General features: G+C 41.1%; 1 long non-coding RNA gene across 1 annotated transcript; it reads left to right on the forward strand.

Moving 5' to 3' along the window:
• Positions 1-14,804: 14,804 nt before the first annotated feature.
• Positions 14,805-17,179, forward strand: LOC306658320. The gene is made up of 3 exons (XR_013763026.1): positions 14,805-14,903; positions 16,631-16,687; positions 17,075-17,179. It is a non-coding gene; the product is annotated as an uncharacterized lncRNA (long non-coding RNA).
• Positions 17,180-23,715: the final 6,536 nt, after the last annotated feature.

Genomic DNA, 23,715 nt, shown 5'->3' on the forward strand with positions numbered 1-23,715 from the left:
ATTCTCCTATAGATAGAAGATTCTAATCTTCTGTCCTCTCTGTGTACAAACCATATCTCAGAAGGAACCATAAACTTAATTGTAAAACTGTAAGTCTTTTAGAAGAAAACTTAGGACCTTTAATTACACAGATTTCTGAGATAGAATACAAATGTATGAACCATAAAAGAAGAAATGGGTAAATTAGACTTCATCAACCTGAAAAACTTTTGTTCTTCAAAATATACTTTGAGAAAAGACAAGCCCAGACTTGGAGGAAATGTTTGTCATAAAGAATTTTGATCTGGAATATGTAAAGGCTTACACAATTCTTTAATAATAAGATGAACAACCCAATTTTTTTAAAAGTGAACTAAAGGTTTGAACAGACACTTCACCCAAGAAGAGGTGTAAATGGCAAATCAGCATATGGAAAGATGTTCAATGTAATCAGTAGAATGCAAATGCAGTAAAAAATATAAGTGAAACCATAATGATATAGCACTGTGCAGATGCTCCTCCATTTACAATGAGGTTAGGTCCCCACACAATATCCTAGGTTGAAATGCATTTAATACACCTGATCTACTGAAATGACAGCTTAGCCAGGCCTATCTTAAACATTCTTGTAATACTCTAGCCTGCAACTGGGTAAAATCATGTAACACCAAACTTATTTTATAACAAAGTATAGGATCTCTTGTGTAATTTATTGAACACTTGTATCCAAAACACACTGGCTACTTGGTATAGAGTACTGGTCATTTCCCTTGTTATCTTGTAGTCGTCTGGGCACTGTGGATCCCTGCCATCGCCCAGCCTCATGTTGCATTTGCTAGCCTGGAAGGAGATTGAAATTCAGAATTCAAAGTCCAATTTCTACTGGAGGTATATCACTTTTCCACTGTCATGAAGTTGAAAAAAATGACAAGTCAAACTAGCTAAGTCAGGAACCACCTGCACACATATTAGAACAGTTAAACTTTATAAAACTGACATGGAGTTCTGGGGAAGATGTAAAACAACAGCAGTCTCATACATTGTTGGCATGCAAAATGGTATAAGTTTGAGAAAAGTTAGACAGTTTTTTTTATGTAGTTAAAAATACACACAGTAGGGCTAGGGTGTGGCTCAGTGGTAGAGTACTTGCCTAGCATATGTGAGGCACTGTGTGCAATTCTCAGCACTGCATATAAATAAGTAAAATAAAGGTTCATTGACAACTAAAAACACATACACACAGTAATACCACTCCCAAGGACTTACTAAGAGAAATGAAAAAGTATGCTCACACAAAGACCTGTGTGCAAATATTAATAGAAGTGTTATTTGTAATTGCCCTAAACTGAAACCAAATATCCATCAACTGAGAACCAGACATTTTGGAATGTAGCCATATAATGGAATACTACTCACCAATCAAAAAGAATGAACTACTATATGAAATAGACAACTTGGATAATCTCCAAAATATTATGCTAAATGGAATAAACCAAATCCAGAAGGCATTGACTTGCTTATTAAACAGATTCTTATTTTTGTGTCACTTACACAACATTTGGAAAAAGTCAAAGCTCTGGGAACAGAAATCATATCAGTAGATGCCAAAGCCTGGGGGGTAAGGGAAGGGGATATAAGGGAACTTTTGGGGGTGATGAAAATACCTGTTGTGGTTGTACATGATTATTTGTTCATTGAAACTCATAGAGCTATTACTTAATATAATAAATTTTAAAAATTGCATCTCTTATCCTATAAATTCACCCTTCAACTATGCAACCTACTCTATCCATTCATTTACTTCCTTGAGTGGGAGGTCTCTGAGGGAGGGGACTTTTTCGGTCTAGTTTACATTCGGCTACTATTTATTTATCATTTGAATGTGCCAAGCATGCATTAATTGCTGGAAATTCAAGATGAACAAGGCAGTTTGTCTCTGCCATCAATATATAGGCTGGAAATTAATTATAGCCTAATCTCATTCCTTCCCTTTTCTGGTAAGCTTTGTGGAAGTCATCTACACTTAATGCTTATGTTTTATCTTCGGTTTGGTCCTTTACTTGCTGAAGTGCAGATTTTCCCTCCATTTTAATGAAAGTCCTCTCTGTAGACTGCCAAAGACTCCTTAATGGCCAATTTCAATGGAGGCTGTTCAGTCCTTGTTTCGTTCTACCTTGTTATGATATTCGAACTATTCATTCTTTTCCTTAAACTTCTTCCTTGCCTTGATTGTCTTGATGCTTGATTTTTCACAGACCTCTATACTGGCATTTTTTTTTTCTTTTTCTGGTTATCCAGCAACTATCGGTGTTCCCCAGGGCTCTGGTTCTTTCTTGGAGGGAGGAAGACGAGCACCCACCTCTCTCTTACTGAAATCCATTCCTTTAAAGAGACTTCTTGGAAGTCCCCACAGCACACTTCTATTAGAATTTATGCACAAAACCACAAATGGATTTGGATATTGGATAATGGATATGTAGTCCCAAATTTCAGGTAGTACAAAGGTTTGCTTCTGTCCCCCAAAGTTCATGTGTTGGAAACTATCTCCAATGCAGCCATGTTGAGGGGTGGGACCTTTGAGAGGTAATTAGGTCATGAGGGCCCTGCCTTTGGAAATGGGCTAATCCTGGGAGTGACTTAGTTATCCTGGGAGTGATTCCCGATAAAAGGATGAGCCAGCACTCCTGCCCATGATCTCTTTCCCCTCCACCTTCTGCCATGGAATGATGCAGCAAGAAGGCCTTCGCCAGATGAGTCCTCTCGACCTTGGACTTCACTTTCAGAATAGTGAGAAATTGTTTCTTTCTTTATAATTTACCTTGTAAAGAGGTACTCTTCATAAGGTATTCTGTTACAGCAGCACAAAATGGATTAAGATAGGTCAAAATGTGTCCAAATAAAAATAGAAGGTCTGGAGGATCGTAGATCTGGGGAAAAAAATCACCATTTTGCAAACATCATGGTAAAAACTGATTTGGAAAAGAATCATCAAAGAATGCCACATCTAGAGAGGAAAGTTTACTGAAGAACAGAACGTTTATACGGCCTTAAAGGATTTGCCCACAGATTGCTTATTGGTAACCAGGGAGAAAATAGTAACTGTACAGTGGAGAAACCAGACAACATCCTGGCTGGATAATTAAGATGGACATAACCAATGAGGAGCAGGTGGGTGTCGTGTGGCCTCCAGATGTGACCTAAGAAGGACACAACATTGCTTATGTGGTGTTCCAGCTGGAAATGCACAATCTGAATCTAATCATGAGAAAACACTAGACAAACCAAAATCACAACAGTCTATAAAATAACTGACCTGCATTTTTCAAAAATGTCAGTGTCATGAAAGTGAATGAAAAACTGATGAATTATTCCAGATTAAGGGAAACTGAAGAGCTTAATCAAATGCAATATGTGATCCTGGTCAGAATCCTTAACTAGAGGAAAACAAAGTGCTTTAAAGGACATTATTGAGACATTTGACTAAATTGGCCAAGAAGTTTCAGAGAGAGATTGAATAGGACCTAATGACTAAGTGTTGAATCTGTTTTCTCCTCTCTCTCTATCCCTAGAGCCACTGTGTTAGTTTAGGTTTTCAGCATTTCTCCCTTGAGCCTATTTCTAGAATATTCCAAGTGATATTGCCAAGTTCATTATCTTTCCCTTCCAACCTGTCATTCATATTATCACAAGACTGATTTTTTTTTTTTTTTTTTTTTGGAATCACAGATCTGATCTTGCCCTTCTGCTAATTAGAAAACATCTGGGACTTGCTATTGCCTCTTTCTCATCCGGCATTCCAGACCCTTCTCCACATAGACCCAGAGTTCCTTGCTGGCCATTTTCCTCCTGTACTTACATCCCCAAAGGCTCCAGTTGTCAATTGGTTCCTTGGTCCTCAGCAGGCGTGACAATGCCCAGCATAAAACTGCCAAGAAAAGGAAGGAATGGAATAAGCAAACAGGAAAGACAGTCGTTCTAACCTCTCTCCTAGTTTGAAAGATACACTGGACTATCATGTGAAATAACTTCACTAAACATTTTACAAGAATTAATTTTTTCAAGAAATAAATAAGCGTCTGCGGTGTGCACCTACTGAAAGGAAAGAGCCAATGAAGATGGTTTTGTTGGCTGACTTCCATCCTAAAATTTCCTGTGAAGCTATTAAATGCAGCCAGCAAAGGATCTCATTATCTGAGTCAGAATTATTCTCTCAACAGCCCTTTCCCTGTCACAGCTGATGCTGAGAGCCATATGTCATAAGACTCCCTCTACCCCCGGAGTTTAGAACCCTCGCTGAATGGAAAATAAATCACTGCTGTTGAATCAAGTGACCCATGGGGTTCCCAAGAGAATTTTCCTTTATATTTTAGTTATGTGGTGAAAACTCATGATTTTTCTTGCCCATGTGGCTTTTCTCCCATTTCCCATCTGCTTACTCCCTATAATTTTGCCAAAATATGATTCCATCATTCCGTTCAATGAACAGAGTACTTCCTTGCTTGTTCTCAGGAATCAGAAAGCCTTCCTGGAATTGCATTTCGTGATGGAGTGATATGATTCATTTACTCTGGACTTATCAAATAAGATTTGGAGCAAATACCTGTCTAGAATTCAAGAAAGAGGATCCCAATATTATATATTAAAATCTACTCTGTGAATCCATATCTATATCTAAGCTCATACTTTAATGCACCAGCTTTAACTGTTCTCAAGCATTCCCTTAAAAGTTAAGGTTACTTTAATACTGTGAAGCGTGAAGAAGATCGTGAGTATTATTTGGGAGTATAATTGCAAATTTCCGGAGTGAAGATTATCTTTTCTGCACTAGGCATTCTATAAAGTCAAGTGGAATTCTAATTTGTGATTAAATAACCACACTAATTTCCATATGGGAATGATGGTCTATTTAGCGCCTCATAATTTTGTATTTCTAAAGGATGTGGCTATAGCATTTTATGCCTAATTTGTGTATTTTTTATGTCTGCATTTCTATTTTGCACTATGAACTATAAGTCATTACCTTACATTCTTGAAATAAGAGAAGTAACACATTATTTGTAACAGCAGCAATTTCTAACCTATAGATCTGTTTAATATGTTATTATCCTTAGATTCAAAATCATTTATAATTAACAATTCAATTCCAGGAAATCGATGAAGAAAATCTGAGTTACTTTCTTACCTTCCCAGAGAATACTACTGGTTCATTCATGTCTGAGTGTCCAGAGAACTGCCAAATACATATGTGTTAATCTCAAATACAATACTTTAGTGATTACTCTTTTAATGGGGTCAATACTGTCTGCTTTACCCACTCACAGGCTTATAAGAATCTTACAGGTTTTTCAAGATGGCGGACTAGAAGGTGGCTGCATTTCATGTTGCTCCAGGACTCAGGATTCAAAAGAGGAGATATTGAGAGACTTGGTACCAACTGAAAGCAGCTGGGTGAGTCTCTCCCGTTGGGGAGGCGTCCCGGATGGGGCAGTAGTCCTGGAACGCAGGGAGCTTTGTGAAGTAGAGCTGCCGGCGAGACACCCCTCCCTCCGCTGGAGCAGTGAACGTGGACAACTGGGAGCATCGTAGAGGAGGCCGCTCAGCACAGCGCTGGGACTCGGAGCAACCACTGGGGCTCCGGGCGGTGGCCCAGAGGAGGAGCTGCGAGGAGAGCTGTTTGGACTCAGAGCAACCACCCCTGAACACCGGGGCCTGCCAAGAGGAGGAGGAGGAGGAGGAGGAGCAGCGCGGCGAGGCGCTTGGACTCAGAGCAACTACACCAGAGCTACAGGCGGTTGCCAGAGGAGGAGCTGCTTGGTGAGCTGTTTGGACTCAGAGCAACCACTCCTGAACGCCGGGGCCTGCCCGGAGAAGGAGGAGGAGGAGCGTGGCCACTTGGATTCGGAGTGACTATACCAGAGCTATGGGTGGTTGCCAGAGGAGGAGCTGCGTGGCGAGCTGTTTGGACTCAAAGCAACCGCTTCTGAACACCGGGGGGCTGCCGGGGCGGGGGGGAGGAGGAGGAGGAGGAGGAGGAGGAGGAGGAGGAGCGCAGCAGGTCGCTTGGACTCGCAGTGACTGCGTTGGAGCTCCAGGCGGCTGCTCAGAGGAGGAGGTGAGTGGTGAGTTGTTTGGACTCAAAGTGACCACTCCTGAACGCCGGGGGGTTGCCTGGAGGAGGAGCACGGTGGGTCACTTGGTCTCGAGTGGCCACACCAGAGCTCCAGGTGGCTGCCCGGAGGAGGTGTGCAGTGGGTCACGTGGACTCAGAGCGACTCAGAGTGACTCAGAGTGACCCCTCCTAAACACCTGGGGGGCTACCTGGAGGAGGAGGAACGGGGTGGGTCACTTGGACTCGGAGTGACTGCCCAGGGCTATGGGCGGTTGGTGGGAAGAGGAGGCGCACAGTGAGTTGCTTGGACTCCTAGTGACCGCACCGGAACACCGGGCGGCTGTCTGCAGGAAGAGGCATGCGGAGGGTCTCTGGGACTCAGAGCAACTATACGGGGCCCCAGGTGGCTGCTCAGAGGAGGGGCCGCATAGCCAGATGATTAGGTGCAGAGCAGGGTCCCAGGACCTAGGAGGCTTCTTGGTGGAAGAGCCGCACAGAGACATGCTTAGGGATGGAGTGAAGTTTCCAGGACTGCAGGCAGATTCTCTGAGGAGACGCAGCCTGAGGAGACGCAGCCTAAGGAGACTCATCTGCGAAGGGTGAGGCTCCCAGGCCCAGGAGGTAGGGCTGGGCCCCTGGGAACATTGCAGAGGAAGGCAGCCCAGCCCAGGTGGTAGCTGTAGATTGAGGGGAACCTCTAGGAGGGAACTGACCAACGAGACCTCCCCACCAGGTGAGTCTTCCCTGCCGGGTGAGGTTTTCCCACAAGGACGGTAAAAACAGAGACACAGGCCCAAACAGGCCTTGCCTCAGCCCGCAGCCTAGTTCCCCTTTGGATGACCATTGATCAACAAGTGGAGGCACCTCTGCCCACTAGCAGGGAATATACCCCACCTGAAGGCCACGATTCCTAGAGAGGCAGCTTCCTTGTGGCACACCACATTATCAACTTCCTCCAAGAATTCAGCCTACTGAAGGCTAAGAGGGGATATATATAGAAATCTTTAAGGACATTGTAAGTCAATAGAGGAAATCTGCAATATCTCAGCGGTCCACTGATACCTGAACAATATGAGAAAACAAGGAAAGAAAATGCTGCAAACAAATCTAGATGTTACATCAATAAAACCCAATGACAGCATGGCAGAAGAAATGACAGAAAAGGAGTTCAGAATGTACATAATTAAAATGATCAGGGAAGCAAATGATGAGATGAAAGAGCAAATACAGGCACTGAATGATGAGATGAAAGAGCAAATGCAGGAAGCAAAAGATCATTTCAATAAACAGTTAGAGATATTGAAAAAAAAACAAACAGAAATCCTTGAAATGAAGGAAACAATAAACCAAATTAAAAACTCCATAGAAAGCATATCCAATAGGATAGAACACCTGGAAGACAGAACCTCAGACATTGAAGACAAAATATTTAACCTTGAAAACAAAGTTGAACAAACAGAGAAGATGGTAAGAAATCATGAACGGAAACTACAAGAACTATGGGATATCATGAAAAGGCCAAATTTAAGAATTATTGGGATTGAGGAAGGCTTAGAGAAACAAACCAAAGGAATGAACAATATATTTAATGAAATAATATCAGATATTTCCCAAATCTGAAGAATGAAATGGAAAATCAAGTTCAAGAGGCTTATAGGACTCCAAATACACAAAATTACAACAGACCCACACCAAGGCACATTATAATGAAAATACCTAACATACAAAATAAAGACAGAATTTAAAGGCTGTGAGAGAAAAGAACCAAATTACATTCAAGGGGAAACCAATACAGATATCAGTAGATTTTTCAATCCAGACCCTAAAAGCTAGAAGGGCCTGGAACAACATTTTTCAAGCTCTGAAAGAAAATGGATGCCAACCAAGAATCTTATACCCAGCAAAACTTACCTTCAAATTTGATGATGAAATAAAATTCTTCCATGATAAACAAAAGCTAAAAGAATTTATAAAAAGAAAGCCAGCATTACAGAACATTCTCAGCAAAATATTCCATGAGGAAGAGATGAAAAACAAAGAAGCAAATCAGCAAAGGGAGGAATTATCCTAAAGGAATTGTCAAAGGAGGAACCAAGTCATGTCAAATAAATAAATAAATAAAATTTACAAAATGAACCAAATGACCGGGAAACCAAATCATATCTCAATAATAATCCTGAATGTTAATGGCCTGAATTCCTCAATCAAAAGACATAGACTGGCAGATTGGATTAAAAAGAAAGATCCAACAATATGTTGTCTGCAAGAGACTCACCTCATAGAAAAAGATACTCATAGACAAAAGGTGAAAGGATGGGGAAAAATATACCATGCACATGGACTCAGCAAAAAAGCTGGAGTATCCATCCTCATTTCAGATAATGTGGACTTCAAGCCAAAGTTAGTCAGAAGGGATAAAGAAGGACATTTCACACTGCTTAAGGGAAGCATAAATCAGCAAGATATAACAATCATAAACATCTATGCCCCAAACAGTGGCTCATCCATGTATGTCAAACAAATCCTTCTCAATTTCAGAAACCAAATAGACCATAACACAATAATACTAGGTGATTTTAACACACCTCTCTCACCACTGGACAGATCTTCCAAACAAAAATTGAACAAAGAAACCATAGATCTCAATAACACAGTCAATAATTTAGACTTAACGGACATTTATAGAATATACCATCCAACCGAGAGCAAATACACTTTCTTCTCAGCAGCACATGGATCCTTCTCTAAAATAGACCATATATTATGCCACAAAGCTAATGTTAGCAAATACAAGAAGATAGAGACACTACCTTGTATTCTATCAGATCATAATGGATTGAAATTAGAAATAAATGAAAGAGTAAAAAACAGAAACTATTCCAACACCTGGAGATTAAACAATATGCTATTATATGATGAATGGATAACAGAAGATATTAGGAAGGAAATTAAAAAATTCTTAGAGGTAAATGAGAACAAAGAAACATCATATCAAAATCTCTGGGACACTATGAAAGCAGTACTTAGAGGGAAATTTATTTCATGGAGTGCATTTAATAAAAGAAGTAAAACTCAACAAATAAACGAGGTAACACTACAGCTCAAAGCCCTAGAAAAAGAAGAACAGATCAGCACCAAAAGTAGTAGAAGACAGGAAGTAGTTAAACTCAGAGCTGAAATCAACGAAATTGAAACAAAAGAAACAATAGAAAAAATTGACAAAATAAATAGTTGGTTCTTCGAAAAAATAAACAAAATTGATAAACCTTTAGCCACACTAACAAAGAGAAGACGAGAGAAAACCCAAATCACTAAAATTTGGAATGAACAAGGAAATATCACAACAGACACGATTGAAATACAAAACATAATTAGAAGCTATTTTGAAAATCTATACTCCAACAAAATAGAAAATTTTGACGACATCAACAGGTTTCTAGAGACATATGAATTGCCTAAACTGAACGAGGAGGACATACACAATTTAAATAGACCAATTTCAAGTAATGAAATAGAAGAGGTCATCAAAAGCCTACCAACAAAGAAAAGTCCGGGACCAGATGGGTTCTCAGCCGAGTTCTACAAAACCTTTAAAGAAGAGCTCATTCCAATACTTCTCAAAGTATTCCATAAAATAGAAGAGGAGGGAACCCTCCCAAACTCATTCTATGAAGCCAATATCACACTGATACCTAAAAAAGACAGAGACACATCGAGGAAAGAAAATTTCAGACCAATATCCTTAATGAACATCGACACAAAAATTCTCAACAAAATTTTAGCAAATCGCATACAAAAACATATTAAAAAGATAGTGCACCGTGATCAAGTGGGTTTCATCCCAGGGATGCAAGGTTGATTCAACATCAGGAAATCAATAAGTGTAATTCACCATATCAATAGACTTAAAGTCAAGAATCACATGATTATTTCAATAGATGCAGAAAAAGCATTTGATAAAATACAGTACCCCTTCATGCTCAAAACACTAGAAAAAATAGGGATAGTGGGAACATTCTTTAACATTGTAAAGGCCATTTATGCTAAGCCCATGGCTAATATCATTCTAAATGGTGAAAAACTGAAAGCATTCCCCCTAAAAACTGGAACAAGGCAGGGATGCCCTCTTTCATCACTTCTATTCAATATCGTCCTTGAAACTCTAGCCAGAGCAATTAGACAGACCAAAGAAATGAAAGGGATACGAATTGGAAAAGAAGAACTCAAACTATCCCTATTTGCTGATGCTATGATTATATACTTAGAGGAACCAGGAAATTCCACCAGAAAACTTTTAGACTCATAAGTGAATTCAGTAAAGTAGCGGGATATAAGATCAATGCACATAAATCTAATGCATTTTTATACATAAGTGATGAATCTTTGGAAAGAATAATCAGGAAAACTACCCCTTTCACAGTAGCCTTGAAAAAAATAAAATACTTGGGAATCAATCTCACAAAAGAGGTGAAAGACCTCTACAATGAGAACTACAGTACACTAAAGAAAGAAATTAAAGAAAACCTTGGAAGATGGAAAGATCTCCCATGTTCTTGGATAGGAATAATTAATATTGTCAAAATGGCCATACTACCTAAAGTGCTATACAGATTCAATGCAATTCCAATTAAAATCCCAATGACGTACCTTACAGAAATAGAGCAAGCAATTATGAAATTCATCTGGAAGAATAAGAAACCCAGAATAGCTAAAGCAATCCTTAGCAGGAAGAGTGAAACAGGGGGTATTGCAATACCAGATCTTCAACTCTACTACAAAGCAATAGTAACAAAAACGGCATGGTATTGGTACCAAAATAGAAAGATAGATCAATGGTACAGAATAGAGGACACAGACACAAACCCAAATAAATACAATTTTCTTATACTAGACAAAGGGGCCAAAAATATGCAATGGAGAAAAAATAGCCTCTTCAACAAATGTTGCTGGGAGAATTGGAAATCCATATGCAACAGCATGGAACTAAACCCATATCTCTCACCATGCACGAAACTAAACTCAAAATGGATTAAGGACCTCGGAATCAGACCAGAGACCCTGCAAATTATAGAAGAAAAAGTAGGTCCAGATCTTCAACATGTTGGCTTAGGACCAGACTTCCTCAACAGGACTCCCATAGCACAAGAAATAAAAGTAAGAGTCAATAACTGGGATAGATTCAAACTAAAAAGCTTTCTCTCAGCAAAGGAAACTATCAGCAATGCGAAGAAAGAGCCTACAGAGTGGGAAAAAATCTTTGCCAATCATACTTCAGATAGAGCACTAATCTCCAGAATCTATAAAGAACTCAAAAAACTCTACACCAAGAATGCAATAATCCAATCAACAAATGGGCTAAGCAAATGAACAGATACTTCACAGAAGAAGATCTACAAGCAATCAACAAACATATGGAAAAATGTTCAACATCTCTAGTAATAAGAGAAATGCAAATCAAAACAACCCTAAGATTCCATCTCACCCCAATTAGAATGGCGATTATCAAGAATACAAGCAACAACAGGTGTTGGCAAGTATGTGGGGAGAAAGGTACACTCATACATTGCTGGTGGGGTTGCAAATTAGTGCAGCCACTCTGGAAAGCAGTGTGGAGATTCCTTAGAAAACTTGGAATGGAACGACCATTTGACCCAGCTATCCCATTCCTTGGCCTATACCCAAAGGACTTAAAATCAGCATACTACAGAGATACAGCCACATCAATGTTCATAGCTGCTCAATTCACAATAGCCAGACTGTGGAACCAACCTAGATGCCCTTCAATTGATGAGTGGATAAAGAAACTGTGGTATATATATACAATGGAATATTACTCAGCCATAAAGAATGATAAAATTATGGCATTTGCAGGCAAATGGATGAAATTGGAGAATATCATGCTAAGTGAGATAAGTCAATCTCAAAAAATCAAAGGTCGAATGATATTGCTAATAAGTGGATGAGTACACATAATGGGGGGAGGGAGGGGTTAGTGTTAGGGTTAGAGTTAGGGTTAGGGAGCGGGGCAAGAATGGAGGAAGGAAGGACTGTATAGAGGGAAAAGAGGGGTGGGAGGGGTGAGGGGAAGGGAAAAAATGACAGAAAGAATCAAACAACAATATCCTATGTAAATTTATGATTACACAAATGGTATGCCTTTACGCCATGTACAGAGAAACAACATGTATCCCATTTGTTTACAATAAAAAAAAAGAAAATCAGAACAATGACATGAGAATAAACATAATGTACATTATGGATCAAAAAAAAGAATCTTACAAAATCATTGAAAGGAGAAAGTATGAAGTGCCATTCTAATGTTAAGTGCTATTATTAAAAACAAAATTTTCTTAAATTACATATATGATCAGAGAAATATATATCTTGAGAAACCATCTATTATTACTTTCTGATAAGAAGAAGACATACATTCCATTCACTAATCAGGAAAACTAACTTGCGAAGCCCTGATTTCATTATTCATTGTCAAAGTAAAATCCCTGTGCTTAATAACCTGCATTGAGGTGAGCCTTCTAGGGCCTGGACATTACTCCATGAATTGCCCCACCCCTTTGATGTCCAGACAGGGGACATATTCTGAGTTCTTATTTTATTTTATTTTTTCAAAAATAAGAACCAAAAATGTGGTATATACACCCAATGGAATATTACTCAGCCATAAAGAAGAAAAAAGTTGTGGCATTTGCCGTAGGTAGATGGAACTGGAGACTATCAAGCTAAGTGAAATAAGTCAATCCCCAAAACCAAAGGTTAAATGTTCTCTTTCATATGTGGATGCTAACATACCCACAAGGGGTGCATGGGAGGGAAGAACAAAAGCACTTTGGATTAGACAAAGGGGAATGAAGGGAAGGGAGGGGGTGGAATAGGAAAGACAGTAGAACCAATGTAACTCCACATCATGTACAACCACAAGAGTGGGAAGTTATGCTCCATGTATGTATACTATTTCAAAATACACTCTACTGTCATGTATGTCGAAAAAGAAAAAAAATTAAAAAATAATAGGATCCAGTAGCCACAGTAGGCTCAGGCTGGAGGAAGGAGATTGGAGGGGCCCCATGTTGTTTAAGGCTGGCATCTCTTTTCACTGGTCACAGCATTCATCACATCCCAGATAATCCTAGGAGGCAGGTGGTGTTGTTATCATCATCTCAATTTTAAAATTAGGAAATCGAGAAGTGGAGTAAGACCCAAGATTAATAGCTGGTAGGTACTAGCGTCACTGTGTGAGGTCAGTCTGCCCCCAGGATCTGTGTCTTTAACCCTGACCCTGCGGAGTATGAAGGTCTGAGGAGAAGAGCCACATCTGGGATGTGTAGGGGAATCTGAAGAGTGGAGCGGCTACGAAGGAGAGGCAGCAGAACTCCAGAGGAGACTCTGGCTGCCCAACCCCAGAAGGAGGCCTGGATGAAACATCAGTACCTGAATGTCATGCCCTCAAGGAGCATTTGAGTTGGATAGAACCTTTAAAAAATAGATTGATGTGGTGATGGTTAATTTCATGCATCCGCTTAACTGGGCTAAAAGATGCCTGGATAGCTGGTAAAAGGTTATTTCTGGCTGTGTTTGTGAGGCTGTTTCCAGAAGAAATTGGTATTTGAATCAGGATACTGAGCAAAAAACCATCCTCACCAACGAGGGTGGGCACCATCCCACAGAATCAAAGGTGTAGGAGGGGCACATTCTCTCTCTTCTTGATCTGGGATCCGTCCTCTCCTTCGGACTTCTATTAGCAGAACCTCTCCATGCTGCCCCCAGTCCTCAGGCCTTCCGAGGACTGAATTACACGCCAGTTTCCCTGGTCTCCAGCTTCCACAAGGTAGGCGAGACTGCCCAGCCTCCAAGGTCAAGTCAGCCGAATGCTGTTCTTTTTTCTTCTCCCAGATTGGGTCTGTTTCTCTGGAGAACCCTGACTAGTACAGACACCTTCATTTTACAAATGACAATGCCTTCATTTTACAACCAGAGAACATGCGTGATTTGCCTGGGCTCACAGGATCATTTAATCATTCAGTGAGTCAAGGAGTGTATGAGGGGCCAAGGAAATAGGCATGACAGTTCACATTGCCTGTGTGAGGGAAAGGTGTATTTTAGCTAGAAAAACATATGTAGAAAAAAAAATCAAGAAACAGACAAAAATACTGTAAGAGATGTGAAAAATATGTACTTGAACCCCGAGACTTCCCTGGGGGAAGTCCCTGAAGGCTTCCGAGAGGAGGTGGCATTTTAGTGACTTCTTCAAAGATGAATAGGAGTTTGCCAGGTGGGGAATGGGAGAAAGATCATTCTGGTAGTCCAGCTGGTTGGTGGGTGAGTGAAAACAAAAACCTCCTGTAGCCTGACTCAGTCCAAGACCCCTTGCTCTGTAACTGCCAAGTGTTGGGGTGCCAGGCTAGCTCAGGCACAGGTAAGGGCCGCAGAGTCAAGACCCCCAGACTCTGGGAGTTGGGTGAAAGCAGGCTCTGCAAACTCATTTTTTGCAGAAGCCGGTATACATTTTATAAGTTTCTTGCCCAATCACAATGTGCCACGGGGATCAGACCACCAGGCTCCTATACCGGTTCCCTTGGTAGCACTAGGTCGACTTGGGGCAGTTGTTTACTTTCCTAGGTAGGAGACACGGAATGCTCCTCCCTGCAAGTTTACACACTTGAGACATTCACTGTTGCGAGCCAAGAACTAGGATGTCTCCCAACAGCCAAGGAAAGAAGTCTTGCATCTGGACAAGCATTCTTGACAGGAACTTTCCAGATCACCAGAGAACGTGTCAGGAAAATACACACAGTGGATGGTAAATGAGAATTTGAGATCCTTTCTGCCCTTCTCATTCGAGGATTTCACATCTCATAGTACTGACTTACTACTTGCAGCGGTACTTAAATTACAGGTAGAAGATACGTTGACATATCTGCTTTTTGCTTGTTGTAAACCCACAGAGATAATTTATTGTTCAAGGGCCTCAAATTAATCTTGTGAGTTTTTGTGCAAGAAATTCATGGGGAAAATTGATTTATGACTCTTCTTTTAAAATTGGTTCGTTACGGGACTGGGGAGAGAGCCGCTATTTTCTAGTTCCAGGCTCTGCTCGGCAAAACATCTAACACTTCCTTCAAAAACCTATCATATATTTTGCCTCTGCTAGGAACCTAATTCTCTTAAGGAAGTAAGACTAGCCCGAGCTTTTAGGATTAAGTCTCTCTGGTCTTGAATTGTTATAAACATTTAAAGGGAATTCATGGACTTGGTAATTTTTAAATTAAAAGACTTTTTTTTTTCTCCAAGTGTTTCTGTTCTAGATTAGAAAAATAACCTCCTTTGCTTAAGGGTGCTCTGAGTGTTTATGTTAGGGTCATGCCTTACACTGGGGCTCCTGGCCAAGTTGGGGAATTGGGAGCAGAGACCAGCCTGAGCCTGGTCAGGCTCAGGACAGGAAGCCTTTTCCTGATGGCAAACGAGTGCCCAGTGGGCTAGCTGCTGTCCTCTCAGTTCCCCAACTCAGATTTGGTGTGCTCTGGGAATTTAGAAAAACTTAGCTAACCAATTCCAGTTCAACTCCGCGCTTTTAGAAGGCCCAGTACACAGCAGTGGGTCCTAGTTACACCATTGAGTTAGCATGGTGTATCACCCCGTGATAGAGGCAGGTTGTGAACTAGATGAACTCTGACCCCGGAGTCCTAATTCCTGACCAAAGGGTGTGCTGACTGCCATTGTGTCATCCTGACTCCATGGTCTAAATGTACAAGTGGAGCCGAGCTATGGGTTGAATCTGGTTTCTTTCCTCTGAAGCTCATGCTGAAATTCGATTGCCTATGTGGTGGTGTTGGGAGGCGGGGTCTGCTGGGAGGTGTTTGAGTGGTGGGGTTGCAGCCCTTGTGACTAAGTTAATGCCCTTCTCGTGGGAACGGGTTAGTTACGGGGTGAGGGAGGCCCCCTTTTCTCTCTTCCATATGTGCTGGCCTCCCCTCCTTTTTCCACTATGAGTTTGGACTGCCATGGGGTTTTCACCAGAAGCCAAGACTTGAACCTTCCCGCATCCACAACCCCTTTTCTTTATGAGTTTTCCAGTCTCATATATTGTGTTACAGCCACAGAAAACAGATTCAGACAAGACACATAATAGCATTGGTGCCTGGAAGTCCTGCTGCTTATTGTTCTGCTGTTCCCCCAAGCCTCCTGTCCTCAATAAAGTAAAGAACCCTTCTTCCCAGACTATTTCGGGGAATTTGCTGAGATAGGGTATGGGAAGACAGAAGTACTTGCACACTTACATATGGGCAGCATCAGCCTGCTTCTCTCTTCTCTTGTTCCCTTCATGAATATTTACTCTTTAGGAAGCTGCTCCAAGGGGCTGTGTAATTGTCACGGACAATGGTGCCCTTCCAAAGAGTGTTATAATTAAATGGCAAATACCTGTGTAGCTCTTACTATGTCCCTGCTCCAAAGTCTGTATGCAGGTACCTATCTGATCCTTTAAAAAGCCCTGTGAGGTGGATAATATATTATCCTTCCATCTTACAGATGAAGAAACTGAGGCACATAGAGAGGTCTAGCAACTTGCCCAAGTCCGAGCAGCAGGTAATAACGAGTGTAGCCTGACTTCAGAGTGCATGTTTATCAGTGTGCTGCTGTTTCATGACATGCTCCCAATGCTTCTAATAATAAGATAAGAGAATGGTCTGGGTTCCTTGATAAGAAGGGCCTCCTCCAACTGGGGCAGCACTTGGTCCACCATCTCTGCTCAAATCCTCTCGAACCTTATACATGACTTAAAGATGTTTTGTCCCCCTCCCATTCCCAAAGCTCATGTTGAGGTTTATAGTCTTTAGTATGGCAGGGTTGAGAGATGGAGCATAGTAGGAGGTGTTTGGGTCATGGAGGCAGAACCCTCATGAATGGACTAGGTTTTTTTCCATGGGAAATGGTTAACTATCATGGAAATTCACCCCCCTTTTTCTCTTCCAGATGCACCTGCTCGCCCTTCTGTTTTCTATCTTGAATGGAACTGCCATGAAGCCCTCACGAGAAGCTAAGCAGGTGTTGGTACCATGTGCTTGAACCAAGAGCCAAAATAAATCTTTTTTCTTTCTAAATCACTCAGTCTCAGGTATTTTGTCATAACAACAGAAAATAGAGTAAGATATGCTGCAATGCAAACAACTCTGATTTTCTCAAATAAACACTTTCTAAAGAGTATTCATGTCTCCAGAAGCACAGAGTAACACTTGAGGGCCAGTGTCCTGCACTTGAGGGCCAGTGTCCTGCAGAGAAAAATTGAAATAATATATAAAAATTTTCATGATGCAACATCCTACTGCAGACAACTTATTTTATGCTTGTTTACTCACTTTTTCCCCCCAACAAATATTTATTGGGCATCTACTCTGGGCCCAGATAATTTGGTGATAAGTCAAACAGTCCAAATTTCTGTTGTCACAGAGGTGTTATTTTCAAACAGAGCGGTTTAGATCTTTAGGGTCTGGCCTCATCATTTCTACATTAGAGATGGGTCTGTACTCCTTGGTCGAATCACCAAATGGCCTGTAAACCAACCACTAAATGGCTTGTAAACCACAGGGCCCTACACTTCGAAGGATGTTTGCTCTAAAGCTTTGGAACTGTTCTGAATTTTCATTTTGTATTGGGTCTCCCAAATTATGTAACCGATTCTGATTTATCTTGTAGATTTCCTTACTTAAAAGACTGAAATCACCTAAAGTCTTGAAATGGCTCTTTTTCTATCCATATTTCAGAAAGCTCTGGGCCACTTTTATACCAAAAATGTCAAACTCAAGATTCCCAGAGAATGGCCTCAGGGTAACTTCCATCTTTCCCATCTTACTCCAAGAATTAATTGCCTTTTGTTGTGCATCAGTGGGTTCTGGTAACTCAGACAGAAAAGACCACTGATAATGTGAACTTGAATTGATCATTGACTAAACATTAAAATAAGGCTGAATTCAAGGAAGGGCACTCCCCCAGTCACTGACTCGGTCTCACTTCACTTGCTTTGACTCCCCACTTGCAGCTCACTCCCTCTGTCTTCCTTCCATCCTCCAGAGAGTGAGGCCTGTGGTGAGCTGTTTGGCCCTGAGATGCCACCTGGGACTGAGGTGATGTGGCAGAACTGGAGACAGGAATACCCATGACTTGCTTTTGGCTAGATTGTGAGGTGGGCAGCTGGCCTGTAGATTCTTCCAAGATTGTATGTCCTCCTCAGTATCTACAAAGCATATGCCCTCTTTGCTTTCTTTCTCAAAATCTGCTCTGTGGCCAGGCACAGTGGTGCGCACCTGTAATCCCAGCGGCTCAGGAGGCTGAGGCAGGACGATTGTGAGCTCAAAGCCAGTCCCAGCAACTTAGCGAGACCCTAAGCAACTCAGTGAAACCCTGTCTCTAAATAAAATATGAAGGGCTTTGGGATGTGGCTTAGTGGTTAAGCACTTCTGAGTTCAATCCCTGATACCAAAAGAAAAAAAAAAAAAAAAAAAGAATGAAACAGAGATACAAGCAACTGAATTTCATCAACATGCAAATGACTGGATGACTGGTAGGACTTAAAATGTACCTCTTCTCATGATATTTCAATATTATTTTCCCCCACTGGGGACTGAACCCAGGGACACTCTACTATGAGCTATATCTCCAGCTCTTGCTAAGTTGCCCAGCTGGCCTTGAACTTAAGATCCTTCTGCCTCAGCCTCCTGAGTAGCTGGGATTATAGGCCATATTCAATTTTAACTTAGTACAAAACTCATTTGCTTGAGGGTGAAGAGCTTATAAAAGAATTCTAGACCAGTCAGTAGAAGCTGGAGGCTATATGTGCAGAGGGACTGGGAGAAGAAGAGAAGGCAGGGAAGAGGACAAGATCTTTCCACTGTTTCTGATTCTTGTTCCTGATTTCAGCAGGCCTGAAACATCATTTATACCTGGAATAAGATGAAATTGCTTCATCCGTTTGAACCAGGAGGCGCTAGGTCACGTAGAGAAGGTAAGCCAGAAACTGGGTCATAGGCCTCAAAGTCTCCCTAAGAAAATGTTTCGAGTGGTAAATGGGGTGTAAACATCTTTGTGAAATGGTGTGGAAGGAGACCTGTCCTGTCAGGGCCCTCGTTCACACTTGCGAATGTCTCTTCTGACTTCCATGGTTCTTGAACTGGGTCAAGTCTGTCTACAGGTTTTTCTTTTCCTTGATTGTTCATCCGCCCTTCCTATGAGCCTCCTTTGTTGCTGGCTGATAGATTATCTTTCAGTTTTGTCGGTCTTTGGCAGCTACGCCTGCAATTTTAAATAAAAAGCCAGCACCAGGGTGTTGACTGTGATGGACCAATAGCCCAAGAATATACAGATCACCGAGGAACAGGCAATCTTTAGTTAATTCAACAGAAGCATCTCTGGAGAGAACTCCCGGAGGAAATGAATTGGAGAACTGTGACATTTTTCTTTTGCCATGATTTTGTTGTATGAGCTTAGGTGAAGTGCAACTGTAATGAAAGACGCTAGGAGGGGGAGGGGTGAATGTCACAGGGGTGAATTTGTTCATTGACTGAACTTAGGAAGATCCTCTTGGGGAACAGAGGAAGCAACTGAGAGGAGAAAAAGGAGCAGCAGATAGCAGATCGTGGGATTGAATTGGGGGATGGAAGTCTCCCTTCAAGGCTAGAGAAGCAGGTGCTTATCAACTGCGAGAAGGCTCACCGCTGTTCAGGCACAGTTGTGAGGTGCGGCCTGGACCTCCCATTAAGTATGGTGTGTCCTCCTGAGGTCAGGGTAGGACGTCAGGGATGAGGGGCACTGAGACAGGATTTCATCTCTTGGACATATTAGTAATAAGAAGAGGCTGTATAATTTAGTTTTTAATTCTCTAAAAGGAAGGCAAAGATTAACATATGAATACCATCCAAAAAGACAGATTCAAAATAACTGTCCCTCTTTGGGGAATGGAAGGTTATAGTCCTGAGTAGAACTATAGGCATAGTCCTTCTCGGAGGGTCAGAAGCCAAGAGTTTGATGGCATTAGTGACAACTAGAAAGTGTTGCAACAATACAGCAGAGAAAATGATCAGGTTGCATTGCAGTAAAAGAAGAGATACTTCACCGTGTTCCCTAGGCAGAGGCACTAGGGTCTGGTCGGACAGGCAGTTGGTCATCAGTTGTCAAGGAAGGTTCCAGGTCCCCAAACATGTAGAAGTGAAGTAAACTCCATCATCTTTAAGACATGGACATCTGGAGTCTCACTTTGAGGCAAGAATCAATTTGTACTGGGCAGAAGTTTGCAAAACTGAAAAAAACTGTGTCATTAATCTTTTGGTGTCATCAAATCATATCCCCAGTTAATTGATATGAGAAATGTCTATTATATAATCTTCTGCTTCATCGTTTTACTAGCAAATGAGAATAACAAACTCAAACCCTTTTCCTATGACAGTGTAGACAAATACGTAGCAGAGATGTATTACTTAGAAGTTTTTTTCATAAAGCTTAAAGTTATTGTATATTTAAAACACAAAGCAGAACTTGCACTGCTGTCTGGTTGTTGAGAAAACCTCACCAGATAGGTAAGCTAGATGCCGAACTAGTCTTATAGGTCTCTACGTGGCCATGAGGACTTGGAAAGATGTTGCAAAAGAGAACTGCCAGAATCCGGTAGCTAACTACAGAGCAGGGATAAGGAGAGAAAGCAGAAGGCAGAGTCAGTAGGGGAGAAATGATGAGTTTAGTTTTAGATATGAGATGGTCCAGGCCATCCATACATCAGGCCTTCGGGGAGATTAGGACTGAAGCTACAAATGAGGACTTTGCCTAGAAACCGATGGCTGAAGCCGGGAGGGTAGGCAAGTCATGAAGGGAGGATGGGAATGAGAGGGGAGATTGGTCAGAACACTGGTGACTGCCACTTTGGAGGTAGAAGGAGTCAGCGCAGATGAAGTGTAGTGGGGAGGGGTCTAAGGAGTGGGAGAAAAATAGCACCATTGCTGTGTCCCGGAAGTGGCACTATTCATTATTTTTCTCTCTCTACTTCTGTGACATAACTAGGCATCAATTGTCAAATATGTGGAATTAGGCTGAGGAAGGCTCTGGGGGTCCTTCTGAAAGACATAACTCAATATTTTTTGTAAGTGTTTATAACGTTCAAAGTACTTTCTCTCTTTTTTGAGGGACATGGGCACCAGGGATTGAACTCAGGGCACTCAACCACTGAGCCACATCCCAGTCCTGTTTTGTATTTTATTTAGAGACAGGGTCTCGCTGAGCTGCTTACAGCCTTGCTATGTTGCTGAGGCTGGCTTTGAAATCCCGATCCTCCTGCCTCAGCCTCTTGAGCTGCGGGGATTACAGGCGTGCGCCACTGTGCCTGGCTTGGGGCACTTCCTTTCTTTTCTTTTTTTCTTTTTTTTTGCGGTGCTGGGGATTGAACCCAGGGCCTTGTGCTTGCGAGGCAGGCACTCTACTAACTGAGCTATCTCCCCAGCCCACTTTCTTTCTTTTAATTTTAATTTTAATTTGTTTTTAGTTATTGATGGGCCTTTATTTTATTTTTTATTTTTTTTAAATTTATTTTTATTGTACACAAATGGGATACATACTGTTTCTCTGTTTGTACATGAAGTAAAGGCATACCATTTGTGTAGTCATACTTTTACATAGGATAATAGTGTTTGATTCATTCCATTATTTTTTCCTCCCCCCCACCCCTCCTACCCTTCTTTTCCCTCTACACAGTTCCTCTTTCTTCCATTCTTACCTCCTTCCCACCCCCCACTGTGTGTCATCATCTGCTGGTCAGGGAGATCATTCGTCCTTTGGATTTTTGAGATTGGCTTATCTCACTTAGCATGATATTCTCCAATTTCATCCATTTGCCTGCAAATGCCATAATTTTATTATTCTTTATGGCTGAGTAATATTCCATTTTATATATATATATATATATGTATGTATATATATATCACAGTTTCTTTATCCATTCATCAATTGAAGGGCATCTAGGTTGGTTCCTCAATCTGGCTATTGTGAATTGAGCAGCTATGAACATTGAGATTGGCTTATCTCACTTAGCATGATATTCTCCAATTTCATCCATTTGCCTGCAAATACCATAATTTTATTATTCTTTATGGCTGAGTAATATTACATTGTATATATATATATATATATATATATATACCACAGTTTCTTTATCCATTCATCAACTGAAGGGCATCTAGGTTGGTTCCTCAATCTTTCCAGAGTAGCTGCACTAATTTGCAGCCCCAACAGCAATGTATGAGTGTACCTTTTCCCCCACATCCTCGCCAACACTTATTGTTGCTTGTGTTCTTGATAATCGTCATTCTAATTGGGGTGAGATGGAATCTTAGGGTTGTTTTGATTTGTATTTCTCTTATTACTAGAGATGTTGAACATTTTTTCATATGTTTGTTGATTGTTTGTAGATCTTCTGTGAAGTGTCTGTTCATTTCCTTAGCCCATTTGTTGATTGGGTTATTTGTATTCTTGGTGTAGAGTTTTTTGAGTTCTTTATAGATTCTGGAGATTAGCGCTGTATCTGAAGTATGATTGGCAAAGATTTTCTCCCACTCTGTAGGCTCTTTCTTCACATTGCTGATAGTTTCCTTTGCTGAGAGAAAGCTTTTTAGTTTGAATCTATCCCAGTTATTGATTCTTGCTTTTATTTCTTGTGCTATGGGAGTCCTGTTGAGGAAGTCTGATCCTAAGCCGACATATTGAAGATTTGGACCTACTTTTTCTTCTATAATATGCAGGTCTCTGAATCAAACCCAGTGCCTCACGCATGCTAGGCAAGCGCTCCAACACTGAGCCACAACCCCAGCCCTCAAAGCACTTTCTTATACAGTCTTTTATTATGTTCTCACAAGAAGTTTCTGAAGGCTGGTTTCTATCCTACTCGTAGGACACGAAACTTCCAAGAAGTTGTGACTTGCCAGGATGTCAGTGTTGGGACTCCAATCCTGTCTCTCTGTCACTGCATTCTGAGATTTCATTTCAACTCAGTTAATAAGCGGTCTTATAGGCAATGTATTGGGATTTGGGGACCTAGTGGTTCTGCTTTGGGCCAAAATTGAATAGGACACATTATTAGTTTTTGGAGATAAATATTTGGGGAAGAGGCTGGAGGAAGAAGGAGAATGGATCAAAAGTCAGTTGGATAGTGTGACTCAGGAATGGGAGAAAGAGTACATTTGCTTTCTCTTACCAGAGTATGGCGGGAGTAGCTGTTCTTGGCAGACTTGGCCTCTCTGCAGGTTAACAAGACTTGATTGGGTGCCAGTCATGTGCCTGAGACAAGAGTGTTATAGGTACAAAGATCAGGCAAGTCCCCATCTAATAGTAACAGGACAGAGATGGAGAGTTATCAGGTAATATGCACATTCACTGTCATAACTGGAAAATTGCTTGGAGGAAATGATCCGTAGAGATTGCTCTGGGAGTGTTTGGCACATAGATTTTGTTCTAAACGAGTGGTTGTGATGGAATAAAATTATTAAATGAGGGAACTGGACAGACACTTCACAGAAGAAGAAATATAATGGATCAAAAAATATATGAAAAAATTTTCAACATCTGTAGCAATTAGAGAAATG

This window comes from Sciurus vulgaris (genome assembly GCF_902686455.1).
Source record: "Sciurus vulgaris genome assembly, chromosome: 1".
Classification (NCBI taxonomy): domain Eukaryota; kingdom Metazoa; phylum Chordata; class Mammalia; order Rodentia; family Sciuridae; genus Sciurus; species Sciurus vulgaris.